This window comes from Bactrocera dorsalis, chromosome 1 (assembly GCF_023373825.1).
Source record: "Bactrocera dorsalis isolate Fly_Bdor chromosome 1, ASM2337382v1, whole genome shotgun sequence".
In the NCBI taxonomy this organism is placed as follows: Eukaryota; Metazoa; Arthropoda; class Insecta; order Diptera; family Tephritidae; genus Bactrocera; species Bactrocera dorsalis.
This window is the reverse complement of record NC_064303.1, coordinates 103,674,985-103,695,761: the sequence shown is the minus strand read 5'-3', so window position 1 is coordinate 103,695,761 and position 20,777 is coordinate 103,674,985. Positions and strand designations below refer to the sequence as shown.

At 35.4% G+C, this 20,777-nt stretch overlaps 1 protein-coding gene across 7 annotated transcripts in view; it reads right to left on the bottom strand.

The window, feature by feature from the left end:
• The window catches only part of LOC105231264 (uncharacterized), a 109,099-nt gene extending 90,102 nt beyond the window's left edge, over positions 1-18,997 (bottom strand). For 4 of the 7 annotated variants that reach the window (XM_049448448.1, XM_049448455.1, XM_049448460.1 and 1 more), the window contains exon 1: positions 16,837-18,996. The gene's annotated coding sequence lies outside the window, so the exon portion shown is untranslated. Of the gene's footprint in view, positions 1-16,836 lie in introns of all 7 variants that reach the window. The other 3 variants (XM_049448452.1, XM_049448471.1, XM_049448476.1) reach the window with 3 other exon arrangements.
• Positions 18,998-20,777: the final 1,780 nt, after the last annotated feature.

The following is a 20,777-nucleotide window of genomic DNA, read 5'->3' as shown; positions in this document are numbered from 1 at the left end:
TACCCCTACCAAATATGAGCCCTTAATATGGAGGCGTGCGTTGGGGAGGGTTCGTCAGATTAGAGAAAAAAAATCGATCCTTCAGGAAACTCGAGCGCGTCAGATTAAGAGATGGTATGTTAAATGCATGAAGACAAGTGTATATTTCAATATTCTGACAGTTTGAGGGTGGCTTAGAGAAATAGCAGGGTGACAAATCTGTAAAAAAAAAACGTCACCTTGAAATACTCGAGCGCGATAGATTTTTTTTTCATTTTAAAGGTAATTCTGTCAGAATCACGAAAATCATATAATCTGACAATTTGCGTGGGGCGATACAGGTAAAATCGTCGATAAAAGGTCAAGCGTACTAATCACCATAGCGTGGTTGTTGTTAGTAAACGCTTGACACTTTTGTTTGTTTCGTTCGTTTACAGCGATCAGTTTTACATCCATTGTAAAAATGAGTGACGTTAGTGTCAAATGTGTTTACTGTGGCGAAGAAACGTATGAAGAAAAAAGTTTATTCCACAAACTCTAAATTTTTTTTTTATTAATATTTAGATCTATTTTCATATTAATAAATTATTCAATTTCCTATACATATACATATGTATATGTATACAATATACATAATACATATAATATTGTATACATATATGTACATATGTATATGTATACACTGTTTTTATTACATCCTGTAACAAAAACAAGAACCAAACAGAATTCTTCCACTTTTAAATCGTCAGATTAACGATATGCCTCTATATAATTGTCAGATTATCTTTTGGGAAGACTCTGACATCAAGTTCATCCCACTGTATAAAAATCTGACGCGCTCGAGTATCTCAAGGTCACCTTTTTTTTTTACAAGTTTTAAAATCAATAAATGACTTTTGTCCACGTCGAAATTGTCAGAATATTAAATGGTACACTTTTTAGAGGTTCATTAACATTCGCTTAGAAAATCTGACGCGCTCGAGTAACTAAATTTTTTTTTTTTTTTTAACCTGTCATTACGGCCTTCAACCCTGACTTGATTGTCAGATTAATATATATCGATTATCAGAAATACAATGCGCGTATATACCATAAATGACTGACGCGCTTGAGTATTTTCATGTGACTGTTTTTTTTTACATTTTTGACACCAATTTCCCGCTCTTCTCCCCACTAAAATGGAAAACTTCACCTAGACTTTCTTCTTTTTTAAACGTTATCTTGACAATCTACTAAGTCTCCATGACGCTCCAGTAACTGCAAATTTAGCACTCCGGGCTCCCCTACTAATAGATATGTGACCAAAGGCGAATTTTATGATATCACTTGCATGACAGATTCAGCACAAGCACAAAGTAGCTGCAAGCACTGAACGAGCTTGATATGTAAACCGAAAACGAAGGCCAAAAAGTACGAAATAAAAATGAAAATTGAGAAGCTATCAAATACAGACGGCCACACAGTCACCCACAAGCCAACATTGAAATCAAAGTATCACAAGAGAAATGTGTTAAAAGCGACAATGAAGAATGTATAAAATGACAACAAAAACAAAAGTAAATACATACATATAGAAAGTACTTGGCATGCTTCACTTTAATGCGTTCACTGTGTAAACGCTCAAGAGTGGCAAATATATAAGTGAGTGGGCGTACGCCAATTGAGAAATGTGAAAATGAAGCGTTTTAAAACGCATTAAAATGCCAAAGGCAGATGGGTTAAGACGACGGCAATGCCGTCGAAGTCACTATGTCGAAGGCTGTGTGGAGGAGTAAAATTATATATGTATATATAACTATGAAAAGTGATCTTATTTTGGATTGCAATGGTTTCATTGTGTGGCGACTTAGAGTTGGAGACTACTTGGGACTTTCTATAGCGAGAATTATTGAATTATTGCGCTGAAGCTATATCCTTCCAAAAAAAAACGAAGATTTCCATAAAAAAACCTTGGTCTTGATCATTCAGTTTGTATGGCAGCTATATGCTATAGTGGTACAATCTGAACGATATGGTCGGAAATTGCACAGTTGTCTTGGAAAATAATCCATGTAAAATTTCATGAAGATATCGGGTAAAATAAATACAAAAACTAATTTTTTAGCAGTCAGTTTGTATGGCAGCTATATGCTATATTGTTCCGTTAGCGGTGGTTTCTACAAATGAGCCGCAGCTTGGGGAGAAAAGAGCTTAAGCCAAATTTCAGATCGATATCTCAAAAACTGAGCGACTAGTTCGCGCTTATATATCATATATAACCAATATATAACAGATATATAGCTATTTTATAACCAAAACTCAAATTTTGTTTGAATATGAGTGAGTATGTATGTATGTTTGAATATGAGTTTCTGTTATATCGTTGTGGTGTTACGGTATTTTGCATTTTAGGTGAAGATATTTACTTTGTACGATCTCCGACGTTTCCTTCTGGAGATTACACACTTCTTGGTAATTTATCGTGTTTGGTCATATATAAAAAATTATTATGCTCTCGGAATTTATTTATGCACAAGAAAATATTTTTCTCACTTGCCTATATTTGTTTTATACTATACCTATTGTATATACCTTAGTATACATACATATATCCAAATTACACCTGTCAATACACACAGGTATGCAGCAAAAGCAATATTTTATACACAACCATAAACATCTATTTAAATCATCCATAACGGTTAATTTGCTTCAATTCACACAAATTGCCAAAAATAAAAATCGCAAAAATATCGATTCGTTTTCAAAGAAACCTTCTGCCTGAAGTAATCAAATATGAATTATTTGGTAGTCACAAAAGGTTTGATACTGTTACTCAACATTACCTAACAACAATTCACATTCTGTGCATTTATCGCATGTTTGTATGTTTTTCATTAAAATTTTGACAGTTTGAAGAGGGCAACAGAGCGTAACATCAGGTTATAAACACAAGCTAAAGGAAAGTCTACACGAAGAAGCTGCCACAAGCAAATAAAGAAAATTTATGTATGTGAAAGGTTTCCCATGAGAGTTAAGGATTCTTTCTTATTATGATATGATGATATGGCGGTTGAATTATTGCTATGAAAGCAGGCAAATATAAAATATAGATGATAAAATAAGTTATATATTATTTATGTAAGATTATATACATATATACGTATATTGGAATATTTATACATATGCTCATGTATTTGTATATGAAGTACAAATTTCTTGCCTTCTGTATAATCTGCCTTTATTTTTGTCTCTTCAAGCGTGAATTATTCGCATTTGCCCGCCCATTATAAGACCAAAATAAATTTATCTCTTTTACACCAACTTGAAATGTTACTCATACGCAATGGCATGCTACAATTTAATTCAATGAAAATGCCTGCGAGAGGCAGTAGTTGTTTTACAGGTAGATTCATAAGTTGGTTAGATATCAGATATAATTATTTAGTCAACATTTATAAGCCTTACTTTGCTGAAATCGCAATTAGTGAAATTTTTTTGTACATATTTCTAATGTGACCTTTAAGCAACCTTGGTCACAATAGCTCTCCCGAAGGATTAGATGCATCGTGAGACAACCACTCTAACTACATAAGCAACCTTGGCTCAGCTGCGTAGGTACGATTGTGTAAATGTGGTTGTAGAAATCCGTAAGAAGTGGATAAATTATTAAAAAAAAACTCCTAATATATGGTTATAATAATTTTCATTCAAAAAATTAGTTTACCAAATTGCTATTCCGAGCTGGTTGATTGTCAACATCAAGTAAAAGCCAGAAAAAAATAATTATTATAATTGTTCCAGGAAAAGTTATCTTATACACTTGAAATCAACAACTTTTTAGTCATACCTTAAATTTTCAAACAAAAAATTTATTAATGTGCCTCTGTAGTATTAACTATGGACCGAAGCGGTCTCCAACAACTTTCAACAGAGCTACTTTCTTGTTGATTTTCTCTTGCTCTCTCAGTTTTCACTCATCATTCCCTGTGTACTTTCGCCAAAGAATTGATAGATTAGTATATGTGGCCAATCCACAAAAAGGGAGACCTCACAGTCTACGCCAACTATCGCATATAAAGTTATATCGAGGGTGCTGTGTGAAAGATTAAAGCCCATCGTCAAGGAGGAAGACCTCCACTCCGTTGGAAAGACCAGGTGGAGAAGGACCTGGCTACAATAGCAAGCGGTGATTGCGCCAATAATTACGAAGAAGATTTGTCAAGGGAAATAAATTTAAATTTTTAGGTCTTTGGGATGATCATAATTTCCTATTATTCGTTTTTGGTATTCTTCTAAGAGGGATTCAAAAAACGTCTTCTGCCTTCTTGTTAAAACTATTTTGACATAATTTATGTTAAGAAAGATTAATGTATGAATAACACAATGCTTGATTTATTTGCACTGGTACTTATTTATTACGAAGTACTGCCCGGCAGTACCACAAATTTTAAGTGAATGAAGTAAAATAATAATACATTCTTAAGCATCTACGCTGGTACTTAACGGGTGTTTTTTAGATGTGCCTTTTCAATGAGGCAATACTTCTTTTCGGTGTTAATCTTCTTGAAAACGGTTCCTTGATTTATACTCAGTTTGGTTAGCCATTTTATAAGAATAGATTTACTGTGAAACATTGTTTTCAAATCGGGTAAATTTATTACCAAAATAATGTTTCGGCTTGTACAACGCATCGCCCTCAACATCGGTCGACATAATCGTCCAGCAGAGTTGGTAATTCAAGGAATAATGGATCGGTTTCGGTTCCATTTTTACTCTTGCAAATAATGCGTATACTCAGAGATGGCGTACAGTGCGCACCGAAAACGCTTTTTTCTACAGTAGAGCAGAGTAAGAAGAAGACCCGAATGAGTCCATCCAACACCACCTATAGGAGTTGTGCTCATTCATATTATGGACGATTTTGCATAAAGATCTTGGTTTGCGAGTTTAAAAAAGTTAACTTGTACAAAAATTGAAACCGAGACACCATCAAGCGCTTCACACGTTCAGTGAATTGACCTAAGACTAGATGACCAGCCTCCAAAAGTCACTGTTTGGTAAAAAATGTAACCGGCCATAATGTTACAATCAATTGAGGAAGCTATAGAACCATGATAAATGACTTGCGGTTCCAGCAAGACGACGCTACATGCCATATAACCAGGAAATAATCAATTTATTGAAGAAATCTTTTGATGAACGCTTTTCTCGTGTAGTGGGTTTATGGCGTGGCCTCCAAGCCCGCTGGAGGTGGGGTTATGTGAACCCACTTGCCTACGCCTGATAACCCCGAGATCACTGACGCCATTGAAGAAAATATTAGGCGCGTTGTACGAGTAAATGACTTTCGGCCCCAAAAGCTGCAAAAAATTGGGACCCTCAGTTGGGATTTATTCGAGCTGGGCGCGGCAGTAACTTGCCCAAAATCATTTTTAAAACATAATACAAACTCTTATCTTTATATTAGAGCCGAGTTCTTGTCGTAACATTATTGAAAACCACATGTCTAAAATAAACACCCTATATAATGTGTGAATTCGTTTTACGCTCCCTCTTTCATTTGTTATTTTTATTGTTTCAAGTACTTAACATTATTTGTTACATTTCTTGCTGCATTGCAGCAGTGTAATGCTCGTAATGCTAGTCATTGGAACGTGTCTATTTCAGCTGCAATCGGGATTTGGTTAAAAAGCGTTGGCGTCGTCAAGTGTTGCTGTGTTTCTTATGTTTCCTCGACATTTCTTTTTCGTTTTCTTATACTTGCGCGCAGTGAATCACTCACCACCGGATAATATAGTATAATATAGCAGTAAAATAATAGTAAAAACCCCAAATATTGAAATAAAAAGCAAAATTGAATTCACAGCATTGTCGGACGTTAATATATTTTTTGTTGTGTTTTAGTTGATGGCAGTTGGTGGTGTGAATGATGATGGTGTTAGCGATGATAGCCAAAGCCACAAGCTGTGCGGAGTAAGACTGTGTTGACTCCATCTTGTCGGACATAAAATTTAATGGTGTTTTTATATGTTCTAAATACTCATTGATTTCGCCGTCAACTATTGATATCTAGTGCTTACTAAGTCAAGCAATAAGTGCAGTGCTTATGTATAGCTATCTACCAGCATGTAAGTGAATTGACAAGAAAGGGAAAGGAAAATATGGAATACGGAAACTATCCAGTCAATAAGTGTTCATGCTGCTATATAACGCTGGATCAAAAGCCTTTTGACCTCTAGACGGATAAGAGCAGAATGAAACAACTCTAAAATGTCTGGGGTTGAACCCGGAGAAAACGGATCTACTAGTTTTCACAATCATAAAATTCCTCTTTGGAGGTTCCCTAAGATAAATGGGACACAACTCTCTCTCAAGGACCGCACAAAGTACCTTGGGGTAATCTTGGACAGCAAACTGCTGTGAAAGCACAACGTAGAAGAAATAGTGGGGAAAGCTAGCGATGCTTTATATGCATGTAGGCAGATGCTCGGCACAAACTGGCGACTGTCTGTGCGCAATACTCTAAACATCTATACGAATGGCTCGAAAATGGATGATTGGTAGGCGATTATCCTGTCCAGTGTTATGCATAAGACAAGCTTGCAGGCAATTCTAGAGTCAACATCTACGTAGACAGCCAAGCAGCAATCAAGGCAGTAACCTTATATCGCATATTGGCCAGAAGTGTATTGGAAAGCAGCGCGGCAGTGGAAAGTGTTGAAAGCAAGAACTTCACTTCTACTGGATGCTAAGACACAAAGTCATCGAGGGCAATGAAATAATGGACGAGATTACCAAGGATGGTGTACGGCTAACAACCAAAAACGTGATCTACACTGGGAAACCGATGCATTGTCTATAAAACGATTTCGACTGAAGCATGGTAGAAAAAAGTCAAAACCCGATGGTAAGAACATGATGGGACTACTAACTTGACACTGTCTGGTGGCGACACATGGGCTGACAGAACGAGAAGACTGCAGGAAATGACTAGAGCAGGGCTAGAAAGAATATAGTCCGATTCCAAGCTTTTTTAGATGAGAGTTGGCACAAGTTAAAGGCACTATTTGTGCTAAGTTTATTTCGATATATTTTGTGTTACTTGACAAATTTGCTCATACATATACATATGTATATAAAAAATAATATCGTTATACGTTTGCACACACATATATACTTTTCTATAGCTAATACTATTTTCGGCAAATTCCATTCAAACTCAGTATATGATAATAGAAAAGATTAGGTGTCCTGCGGCGACTGCTATTGCCGATAACGCTATGCTCATCTTAAAAATGCATCTGCGAAACGCGGCGACATTGGAGCTCCCAAATTATCTACCAAAGTCAATAAAGAATATTTAACTGAATAAGCAACAACAATAATAAGAAGACTAATACCAAGAGCTCAAACAATCGCACGCTGGTTTTTGTCCACTCGTACACAAACACACACTCCAACACACTCAGACTGCCACACACAATTTGTAGCTCATTAATGCGCATTCACATGGAAAATTTAGTAGTTGGGGTTTGACGGCACAAAATAAGGAAAAAAATAAGTTTGAAGAAAACAGAAAGTTCTAAGAAAATCTATAAGCTAAAGGCGCTGACACATTTTTCCTCGCCGTCTAAGTCTTAAACATAGGCAGGGCAAGAGCGTGCCACAATAAGTATCTCACACAGCGCGCCACCAGTGAAGCAACAGCGTCAGTGTAGAAATTCTCGTCGATAATATTTTCGTCTATTGAAATTTTCCGCCTCACACACACACCCATACATAAAGCTTTTCGTCTGATGTGTGCGCATAACGGACGGACTGAAAAGATTCAGTTGTCAATTTAGGTGAATGCCATGAATGTTCATGAATAATTTACACATTTTCTTCGCAACAGAATCGATAGTTTTGTTTATTTACCGCGCCACTCAGATGAAAGTGAGCCTTACCGGAGAAGATGATTTTCTTAAAAAAACTCCTCATCGTTTTCAAGTCTTTACAAAGCTAAATCAGCAAATTCATGACATTGACGACGGATTAATGTCTTCAGTTCTATAGTGAGAACAATTTTGTATGGATACAAGCCCAAATCCTCTCTCAAAATCCGCCAGACTGTGGTTTGAGACAGTCCCAATTCTTGAGAACGTCTTGGTATCGACAAATTGCGGTCTTCAGCAACACTTGTTCCTTATCTTATTACCACTTGAACATTATTTATGTAAAGAAAAGGTACGCTCGAAATTTTCAGTTCGACGAATATAAATAAACTGAATAATTTGAAATCGTTGTTCTTGCGTATATTTCCATGATGAAATTGTAAATATTTCTATTGCGTAGTCGAAAAAAGGTAAGATTTTAAGCTTCATTAAACCATAAAAAAATTACATTCGGGTAAGTTGAAAAAAAGTTACAGCTGTCAAAAAGTAGTGAAAATAATGAAGAAATTCGCTATATTTTGGAATATTTGTATAAAAATGATAAGAAAGCCACCAATGAAATTTGTGAAGTTTACGAAGACTATATTAGTTCGTGTACCACAACAATGCTTCGCTCGCTTCTGTTCTGAAAATTTCGATGTGAAAGGTGCACCTCGATCTGGTCGACCTATAGTTGAAATATAATAATCTCTGAAATTATGGAAAAGTTTGACCAGGACCGTCACATAAGCAGCCACGACATCGCTAAGGAACTTAACATTCATCTTTTTGAACAATTTAAAAAAGGCTGGCTACAAAATGAAGATCGATGTTTGGGTACCACATGAATTGTCTGTGAAAAATTTCATGGACCGAAGTAATATCTGCGACTTTTTGCTGAAACGATATTAAATTGAAACATTTCTGAAGCGAATGGTAACAGGAGACGAAAAGTGGATCAAATACGACAATAATGAGCAAAAAAAGATCACGGTCCAAGTGTGGTAAAGCTCAACAAATGATTGCTAAACCAGGACTGATGCCGCGAATAGTTATGCTGAGTATTTGGTGGGATTGGAAAGGAATAATCCACTATGAGCTATTCCAGCCTGGTTGAAAGATTGATTGGACATTTTACTGTCAACAGCTGATGAGATTGAAGCAAGCAAACGAAAAAACGGCCAAAACTGATCAACAAAAAGAGCTCGTCTTCCATCAGGACAACGCTAGGCCACACTTTGATCTTTGATGACTCGGCAAAAACTGGGAGAGCTTGGCTGGGCAGTTTCACCATCCATCATATAGCCCTGACCATGTACCTTGGACTACCATTTGTTTCGGTCAATGCAGAACTCCCTTAATGGAGTAAAGTTGGCTTCAAGAAAAGTCTGGGAAAATTACTTGTCGCAGTTTTTCTCTAAGAAACAAGAAAAGTTTTACACTGATGGAATAATGTCTCTAGCGAAAAACTGTCAAAAAGTAAAAAAAGTCGTAGTTTACTGGATAATGTTCCTATAAAGCCACAGTTAAATTTCAAGTGGATACTTGCTATAGTCATCGTCGCTCGATTTGAAAAAAACTGTTTTGAGAAAAACGACTTAAAACTTTACGTGCTGAAGCTGACTAATCCGAATTCTTCCACACTACACAACGGTGCAACCGAAATTATATCCTTTACAAAGACTGATGCAAAATTTCAGAAGTATATCTCAAAAACTGAGGGACTAGTTCGTATATATACAGACAGACCGTTCGTGTATAAATCGTCTCAGCTCATTATGATGATCATTTGTATATAGTATGTATATTTTATTCTGTTGAAGTCGTCTTTAAACCTCGGCAGTCCCAGCACTTCATACCTTAGCTCATGGAGTCGAAACCGAACTCTGGCGGCTCCTTCGCCGGTGGAAACAACTCAATACTACCTTCTTGGCTGTCCCGCGTTTAGGAGGTCAAGATGCCCCGGGATGTCCTAGTTCAGCTCGAGCTAAAATTCTAAGCGATATTCCAACTATTCCTGCTCAGGCTCCGAAGATAAAATATAAGGTTCCAATATCTTTATGGTTTGTTGAGAATAGTCATTGTCGCGATTAAATGGCTGACTTAAACACACATACCTTGAGACATCACACAGAACTGGCGGGAATTGAAATTAACCTTTTATGCAAATTTATATTGGCTACTGAGCGTTTTGCTAATCTATTTATCCGAACACAGTAGTTCTTCTTTTCTATGGCTTCACGAAAGACTAAATATACCAGTCCACGTGCGATCTTCGATCAGCCATCTAACCTAACCTAACCTAACCATTTGTTGGATTGCATCAGAAGTCCATCATACCATATTTTAAACCTGAAAATGAATACAAGCTTATATAAGCAAAAAAATCTTAGGAAATCAAATAAAATTTTGAAATCCAATTTGCAATAAAGCACTAATCGTATATGGACCACATACATATATAACGTGAACACGTACACGCTTAGGATAGAATTGTATAAATTACTTTGAGCAATAATATTGGTAAAAGGATTGTAATAAAACTGATCAAACACTTGAATGGACAACCACTTAGCAAAGGACACCCGCAAACAGACATAAAAATGAGTGGAGCCAAGCAAAAAAAAAAAAAATGAAATAAAATACGCAAATACGGGTTACAACCTAGATTCAGGCATATTAGCATTATGAAACGGTTATCTCACCTGCGTCGACATGCCATTTACATATATTTATATACAAATGTACATATGTATATGAGACGAGGTTAATAGGAAGGCGCTGCCAGACGCACTGAATCACGGGAAATATTGTAATCATTTCCCTGCACATGTACATACATATGTACTCTTGTGTGTGTTGGCAATAATCTGTGTATATGTGTATATACAAGTGTGTTTTTATATCCGACACGTTACGCGGCAGTCACGCTTCTGCTCCACAGGAATGTGAACTACTAGAAGAAGGCGGAACTAAGTATATTCGCAAATATGAGTATCAAAGGAAAATCACAAACACAATATGTGAGTATATGAGACCAACACGTTGTAATAATAATAAAATTACGCATGTAAGGCAAACTGGCAAAGAAATAAAATCGAGTGCAACATGAAGAACTGAGATTAAACGCGTGAGAATGTTGCTACACATGTTTCTTAGTGAGTGTCTAACGTTTATTGGTTTGGATGTGTAGTAAAGGTATCACTTTAAAATTTCAGATTCATTATTTACTGATGTGCATATACATATATCTATATATATGTATGTATGTATGTAGGCCTACTAGGCCTAAACTGAAGTACCCTGTTTTAAAGTTAATTGAAAAATTAATAAAAACGTTGTATAGGGGCTAGGAAAAGACTAAAATATGATATACAATATGTACATCCTTCTTCCAGAGGACCAACCAACCTGAAAATGGATGAATTTGCTCCTGTTTTCACACCTTTCGTGGAATAAAGCATGTAAAAATAATATATATCTGCTATTAGTACTTTCACAATCTTATTTAGGATATTTTACTAATAAACATTAGAGGGTCTTTGGAAATGAAAGTAAATTTGAGACTTTTTAAATTTCTCTAGAATTGAAAAACAGTGTTGTTTAATACGTGAATACTCATATATGCAGCTGAACCCCAAAAACTTTTTACTTTTTCCACACGCTGCACTTAAACATTTTATGGCACGACTCATTTGCATGTACGAGTACACACATACATTCATATAGTATATGAATTTGAAATATTTGCATATTTAAGCGACGACGTCCACAAACATCACTTAGTCTGTGCAAAATAGTCATGGTAAAAGGTGAATAACTTATATGCACATGCATATTGTACATACATATGTATGTAGCAACAAGTTTTCATTTGTGTGTAGAAATATTTTACGTATGGATTATATACATACATATATTTATGCATATGAATACTTTCATTAAATAACAAAAATTTACAATTTTAAATTTTGAACGCCTCATTCAATGACATTCAAATTGTATACCTGTTATACATATACAATAATCCTCAAGGCAGAGGTCAACCATATTCTGGGCTACGCAAAATGTGTGGTATATAGGAATTATCACAATAAAATAATACTCTAAAGGCCAATAAGCATAGATGCAAGGCTGCTGACGCTCTACTCTCCCAGACGGTGTTGGAGAAAATCGGACGGAATCTGAAAGTCATTCTGTCATTATACATAAAGGGAACAACAACAGGTATGCACCAGATACGACCTTTTTACAATAATTAGCTGGTACTTGACGACAAGCGACAGCATACACGAATTCCAAGAAAAGCTCGACAGTTTAACTAGAAGATACAGCCATGACTACAGAAGGCCAAATTATTATCGCCAGAGAACTAAATTCGAAAACCATAGAGTAGGGCATGCCAAACGCTGATTCCAGAGGAAAGAAAGCGCATTCTAGAAATGATTACGTGGCTTGTTTTAATTGTGCTTAATACGGGGACGCAACCACTTTCAGAAAATCGGGATGCGAGGAAGCTACACCAGACATTACCTTAGCATCAAAACGCATGACAGGCACAATAAAGAGATGGAGAGTCCTATAAGAGTACAATGGCAACGATCACATCCTTTCGGAAATAGACGAGCAGGCCTCGCTTAGTAGCTCTCTGAAAATTGTCAGATACACTATGCTTTGTATAGGGTGGGTATAAAATTTTAAATTTCGAAGATGGGGCGTAAAAGATTGAGTGTCGCGTTTGCTGTATGGCACGTAGAACCGTTCTGCTGGAACCAAATATTTCCAATTTGCTTGAAGAAAAATTCTGTTAACATTGCGCGATATCGCTCACCATTGATGGTTACGGTTCCTTCTTCATTTTCAAAGAAAAATGGGCCGATGATTCCACCAGACCAAAATCCGCACCATACAGTGATTCGTGCTGGGTGCATTGGCTTCTCGACGATTACGTGCGGGTTTTCTGTGCCCCAAATGCGACAATTCTGCTTGTTAACGTAACCATCGAGGTGGAAATGAGCCTCGTCCGAAAAGATGATTTTTCGGTAAAATTGACCATCCTCAGTTAAACGAAAAGTTTTCAATATTTCCCAGTTTTCTTCTAGTGAATAGCGACCCATTTCGTAAATTTTAGACTTTTTACTGAATATCTGTCACTTTCCGAATGGTATTTGACGTTTCCAATGTCGAAATATAGATAATTCAAATTTAAAACGTTAGATGGCCCACCCTTTATAACGCGAGCCAGCCACAAATCAATACCAAATCTTCGTACAGAAAAATTAAGCGGCAATTTACTGGTGGACAGGAAATATTGCTCAACTTAGAAGCACATGTCTTCGTTTTCGTAGATCATAAACAAGATCTAGGCCAAGGGGAGCAGCACCCGAAGAAGTCGAAACAATATCAAGCGGCGAAAGAGGACCTTAAGCATGCCATCGAGGCAAGAAAAAAAGAAAAATGGAAGAGACTACGCGAGGATGTTGAAAAAATACCTGGGGACTCGGGTACAAAATAGTTATGAGGAAACTCAGAGCTCGAACCAAGCCACCTGACTTAAACGCTGCCAAAATGGATGGCACTCTTTCCCTTGCACGAAAAAACTGGCCGCTAGCAAGCTCAAAACTAACAAATCGCTCGGCTCGGACGGGATCTCAGCAGAAATACTCCAAACAGTCGCCGCAGAACAAAACGCAGTACTCTTAAACATGTGCAACGCCCGCCTCGAAGCTGGAATGTTTCCTGGAATTTGGAAGAAACACCGACTTGTTCTAATCAGCAAGCGAAAAAGGGATCCCAGCTTGCCACTATGCATGTTAGACACAGCGAGAAAGCTCTATGAAAGACTACTTAAACCTAGATTAGAAGCGGCTATCAATGAAGCTGACGGACTCTCCCCCAGACAGCACGGTTTTAGGTCCGAAAGGTCAAAAAAGGAGAAGTTGCATAGCGTCGATGCCCCAAATGCAAGCGCCCCGGCGGATACTGCTGCTCAGAGTTGGAGTGCTTTCTTTAATGCGCTGAATTATGTCCATCCACTGCGGTATTCGCCGTTTGTAATGCGCAAAGGACCATAAATCTTCCGCAGAACCTTTATCTTGAAAACTCGCAACCTCATCTCATCAGATTTTGTCATGGTCCATGTCTCTGCACAATATAGCAGGACGGGAATAACGAGTGACTTGTTGAGTTTTGTCTTTGTTCGTCGAGAGAGGGCTTTACTCTTCCTACTCATTCCAGAACAGCACCTGTTGGCAAGAGCTATTCTGCATTGAATTTCGAGGCTGACGATGTTGTTGGTGTTAATACTGGTTCCAAGATAGACGAAATTACCTACGACTTCGAAGTTATGACTGTCAACAGTGTGCGACGACTATTTGTTTGATGACAGGAGACATTTCGTCTTGACCTAGTTCACTACCAGACCCATTTGCTTCGCTTCTTTGTCCAAACTGGAAAAAAGCAGAACTGACGACGCGGTTGTCCAGTTATATCGATGTCATCGGCGTACGTGAACAGTTGTACACTCTTTTAGAAGATTGTACCTTCTCTATTCATACCCTTTAGGAAACTATTTTTAGAACCCAGTATAAATACCGGTTGAGTTGAAACACACACATATGCATTATTACATATATTTATATATAAACTATATACGTAATCTAAGTTGTCCTAGTAATTCCAATTAAAACTTTACGCCCACGCATATGTTGACCCGCTCCACTGGACGTTGAAAAGCTATAAAAATGCCTATGCGACCATAAATCATTCCGTCATGACTCAGTACAATAATTGCTTTGCTGAACTTTTGCTGTTCGCTTCTTTATCCCCCACTTCATTTTCCCATTAAACAACAACAACTCTCTCAGTCAAGCTGACAGGCACATACTATATACATATACACATACATACATATATATGGCATCTACAAATATTTATAAGCCCCACTTTCAATGTGTTTATGTATGTACTTATATTTGAGAGGCGTTATAAAGCAGCATATTGAAAAATGGAAATAACCATAAAATTCCAATAAATACCAACACGAAAAACTCGTCAACTATTTGTGGCACATTAAAGCGATAGAAAGTGGTACGAAGAGACAAATCAACACCCAGCAATTTCGCAATCAAAAGCCTGTAAGCGGGGGAGATTGCAAATATATGCTCGCACACAGCATCAGACCAAGCTTAAGGCACACAAGAAAGCTTTCTTGTAATTAAGAAGTGGTTAGCAATTTGTAGAATGCTTATGCTTCAGAGATACATAGATGAACTTGAGCGAAAAGGAAGAAATGTTAAATGCAACGATGCTTCTTATTTACTACCGACACCATGAGGCTTGTACAAAAAGAATTACGGATTTTGAATTTTCTTGTGATATTAGCAGGAAGGCAAGTACATTTTTTTCTTGGTTGGTAGGGCTGCGTATTGGCAGTCGAAAAAGTCTTTTCGTATTTCTAATCAAACTTCAACTTATTTTTTTATACCCTGAACAGGGTATATTAAGTTTGTCACGAAGTTTGTAACACCCAGAAGGAAGCGTCGGAGACCCTATAAAGTATATATATAAATGATCAGTATGTCGAGCTGAGTCGATTTAGCCATGTCCGTCTGTCTGTCTGTATATATAGGAACTAGTCCCTCGGTTTTTTAAATATCGTTTTGAAATTTTGCAAACGCCATTTTCTCTTCAAGAAGCTGCTCATTTGTCGGAACGGACCACTATAACATATAGCTGTCATACAAACTGAACGATCGGAATCAAAAGCTTGTATGGAAAACTTTCACATTTGACAAGATGTATTCATACTATATTCTGTATTCATATTTGGTATATATTATTTTCTAAGGCAACAATGTAATCTCCGAAGAAATTGTTCAGATCGGATTACTATAGTATACTATATATCTTCCATTCGTTAAAAAAGTCAATGAAATTATGGAAAATACCGCCACATAAGCAGCCATGACATCGCTTAACATTCATCAACAAACGATTTTGAACCATTTCAAAAAGACTGGCTACACAAAGAAGCTCGATGTTTGGGTACCACATGAATTGTCTGTGAAAAATTTATTGGACCGAATTAACATCAGCGATTCTTTGCAGAAACGAAATGAAATCGAACCATTTCTGAAGCGAGTGGATCAAATACGACAATAATGTTCGAAAAAGATCATGGTCCAAGCGTGGTGAAGCTCAACAAATGGTCGCAAAGCCTGGTTTGATGCCTCGAAAGGTTATGCTAAGAATTTGGTGAGATTGGAAAGCGATCACCCACTATGAGTTGCTCCAGCCTGGTCGAACTACATCATCTACATTGTACTGTCAACAACTCATGAGATTGAAGCAAGCAATCGAAAAAGACGGCCAGAACTGATCAAAAGAAAGGGCTTCGTCTTCCATCAGGACAAGGCTAGACTCCACACATTTTTGATGACTCGTCAAAAACTGGGAGAGCTTGGCTGGCCACCATATAGTCCTGAACTTGCACCAACGGACTACCATTTGTTTCGGTCAATGCAGAACTCTCTCAATGGAGCAAAGTTGGCTTCAAGAGAAGCCTGCGAATATTTCTTGTCGCAGTTTTTCGCCGAGAAACCAGAAAAGTTTAATCTCTCTAGCGGAAAGCTGGCAAAAGTGGTCGACCAAAATGGTACATATTTGGTTCATAAAATGTAAACAAAATAAGTTGAAGTTTGATTAGAAATACGAAAAGACTTTTTCGACTACCCAATATAATTGCTTTAAAAAAGGGACCTGTAAAGAGTTTTATAGCTTCGGTGTAGCCGAAGTTAACGATTTTTCTTGTTTTGCATATATTTTTGCATACATATACTCTAAATGTTTTAAGGCACAACAATCGCAGTTTCGAACAGGAATAGTGTTCGAATTAAAAATATAAAAATTCGATGTTCCGTAATTGTCATTAAATGCCCGAACATACATATACAAATCCTACCTTTCGTTTTTTAAACGCTTAGAAAACCACCACACAACCATATGCGCGCTCACACTTGCGCCTTGTGCTCTGTGTGCATTTATGGAAGTAAGTAACTTAATTTTTCGGTAGATGTTTACACAATTGTTGATTATTAAATATGAGTATATATGTATGTATGTATGGATTTAAAAAACGAATTTAATTTCACGCACTAATTGAATACTTTAGAGTAGAAAACATTTTCAGTGAACGTGGAACTTTTTGTGTGTATTCGGAGAATTTCGTGGCAAAACAATTGCATACTTTTAGGATTCACACAGAAAATTTAATTATTTACGATATTTCTCACTCTACGTTTAACTAAACACAGTTGGCAAACGGGATTCATACACAGAGGGGATTATGCATCTTCTACACTTCCTCAAGTCCACACATCCGATAGGCCAATAAAGCCGGTTATACGCACGCTTATATCCGGTTGTATGACTTTGCGCTTTACGCGCATAACCACAAGCACATACACTAATATATGTTTGTATGTACATATGTATGCACAGAGATTTTTATAGACTGGTATTTGCGTGTGCGAGTGTGTGGGTAACACGCCAGTCAGCAAACTTCACCTTGGCAGCAAAAAACCAACGATAAGAGACGACCGTCTGAAGCTTTAGCGAATGGAGAGTTGAAACGCGAGTGTGGTGAAAAGGACTTGCGTACGAACACAACACAGACAGCATAAGCTTAAGCTTGCCTGAAGTTAGGAAGACACACGCGCGTTGTGTTATATGCTTTCGTCTATACATACACACACAAACATATACAGCGCGAATAATGCATTAACGATAGACAAGAACAGCGTTGAAGCGGAAAGTGCTCAGTCGAGGTGGTAAACGTGTACCGGTCGCTGCCGGACGGCATGCACGAAGCAACAACGAGCGCGCGACTTACAAGGCACGCGGCACAGCACGAAATTTCGAACGAACGCCAAGGATGAGCGCATAAACTTCGAATTATGTACACCGCACGGCTTCAGGACGTGGTTAAGACATGTGTGGTACGCGTCGAAGTTAGACGCGCAACATTTAGCTTCTTAAGTTTGTGCAGCGTCTCTATTGTACGAGTCACGACGACTGCCACAGCCAACTAACTAACTTGATTAAGGTGCCAAGCGGTTGAAAGCAGCAGCAGCACTCGCCGCAGCATGTCTGCGCGCATATAGAGAATTATTAGACGGGCACACACATACGCACGCACGTACTTACGCTCACAAGCTGTTTTGCGTTACACCTTTTAATACTTCATTTAATTAAATTTTGTATGGCACAATTTTTACTTGCTCTCTGCATTTGCTTTTCGCTGCCGTTTCGAAATCGCGCACTCGCTGCAAAATGTCTGCTTTCGTAGTTTTACGCGTAGATATTGAATTCACAATTCATTTTTAGTTTTTTTTTTTGTACGACTCGTCTAATTGTTGCTTAGGAATTTCATACAACGCCTATAAGTATGCACACAACTCACACGCACGCACATGCTTTGCACACAACGCAACACCAAACATTTTTAGACAATGTGTATATATAATATTTTTGCAGCCGTACAATTGCTGTAGATTTTATAAAATGGCAATTTACAAAAAAAAATCACACTTTTTTTGACAGTTTTGACTTATGGTTTTAATTAGAGCGCTGCAGCGTCTATTAATGGCAGCAACAACCGCACGCGCGTATATCCTTTACTCAACTGAGACACCACGAAAATGGCTGTGGGAGACAAAGCGACGAGTATTTGAGCTTTTCCAATTTCGAAACACTCAAAATGCGCCTCTAAACGCGAAGAGCGTAAGTAGGAGCAAGTAAAAAGGGGAGGTTTTGATGGCAGCTGGTAGTTTTGAAAGGCTGGTGGTGAAAAGCTCTTGTTGCATGCCACAATTGCAATAATGGCGGCAATGCAGTATGCAAATTTTGTTTAGCATTTAAAGCTCGTTTTGTTTAAATATTCAAAAATATGATTATTTAAGCATGTCTTACCTTAAACTTGCATTCATAACTTGATTGTTGGTAGCGGTTATTTTTACACAATTTTGCGTGAACTTATATTCAGCCAATAACACTATTTTTCTTGCTTAATTCCTATTTCGAAAATTTTTAGTGACTTGTTAATCTTGAATTTGTTCATTAGATAGTCTCATAACAGAAGGAAAGAAAGCTGTTTAATTTTGAATCAACTACGAAAGCAAATATGTAGAAAAAATAGAAATAATAATGTTAAATTATGTACATAAAAAATAATTTAAAAAAACATGCAATATGTATAAAAAATTTAATTGACTGAATTATTTAAAAACATGCAATATTATAGGAATTAAAAAAATATTATAATAGCAAAAACAAGTAATAACAAAAAAGAAGTAAATACCTAAATTATTAAATTAATAAATTAATAAATATTTACGAATGCGTTAATTTGGGGGAACGCTAAAAAATATAAAATTAAGTTGGAAAAAATGTGTTAAAATTATTAGATTTGCCTAAACGTGAAAAATATTAAAAAAAAACAAAAAAAAAATATTAAAAAAAAAAACAAAAAATAATAAAAAAGAAACAAAAAAAAAATATTTAAACACAAACAAATAAAAAAAGAAATAAAAAAATTTAATTGACTGAATTATTTAAAAAAAATGGCAAAAGTATGTTGAAAAATATTTAAAAAAATACTAACAAAAAAAAAAACATTACAAAAATTATTAAAAAGAATATGTATAAAACAAAATAAAAATAAGAATTTTAATATATAAAAATCATAAAAATATGAAAAGTGATAAAAAAATATAAAAAAAACAAAAAAAAAATTATTAAAAAGAATATACATAAAACAAAATAAAAAAAATTAAAAAAATAAATATGAAAATATAAAAAAACATAAAATAAAAAAATCTTAAAAAACAAATATTTAAAAAAAATTATAAAACGAGTTAAAAATAAAAAATACCAACAGAAAATAGTTATAAAAAAGAATATGTACATATAAAACAAAGTACAAAAAACATAAAAATATAAAAAATATTATAAAAAATCATAAAAACAAATATTTAAAAAAATTATAAAATTTTCGCGTAACTACAAATTTATAAAACAATAATAAAATAATAATAGCATTTTTTATTATTAAGATTTTAAGTTGGAAAAAAATATTCAAAACTTATTTAAAAAATGTTAAAAGAAAAATATCAAAAAAAAAAGATATTTAAAAAAAATTTAACAAAAAATTAAAAAAAATATTTATATAAAAAATATGAAAAATTATACAAAAATTAAAAAAAAACATAAAAAACTATTAATTTAAAAAATATTAAAATTGTAAGTAAAATTAAATTATAAAAACCGAAATACTAAAAGGAATTATAAAAAAGAAATTTATACAATTTTATCAGACAAAAATTAAAAAAATTTATATCAAAAACAATTTATTATAAAACATTAAAATTTTAAGTAAATTTAAACTAAAAAATTAAAAACAAAATACTAAAATACTAAAAGGAATTATAAAAAAAAAAATTAATAAAATTTGAATACACAACAATTTAAAAAAAAATATATATAAAAAACAATTAATTAAAAAATATTACAATTTTAAGTGAATTTAAAGAAAAAAATAAAAAGCAGAATACTAAAAGGAATTATAAAAAAATCGTATATAATTATAAAAACAAAACATATTTTAAACAAAATTTTAATGTAAAGTCAATTTACATTATGAATGAATGAAAGTAAAAACAAAAATTTTAAATTAAGAAAAAAATTAAAAAACAAAATAATTTGAAAACTAAAATTTGAGATAAGTTAAAATACTTATTTTTCTAATTCCAAAAAATTGCTAGCAATTAAACTTTTTGAAAATATTGCTGTCAAAACCCAAACTACATTTCTTCATAGTCAATAAACTAACCGGTCAAATATAAT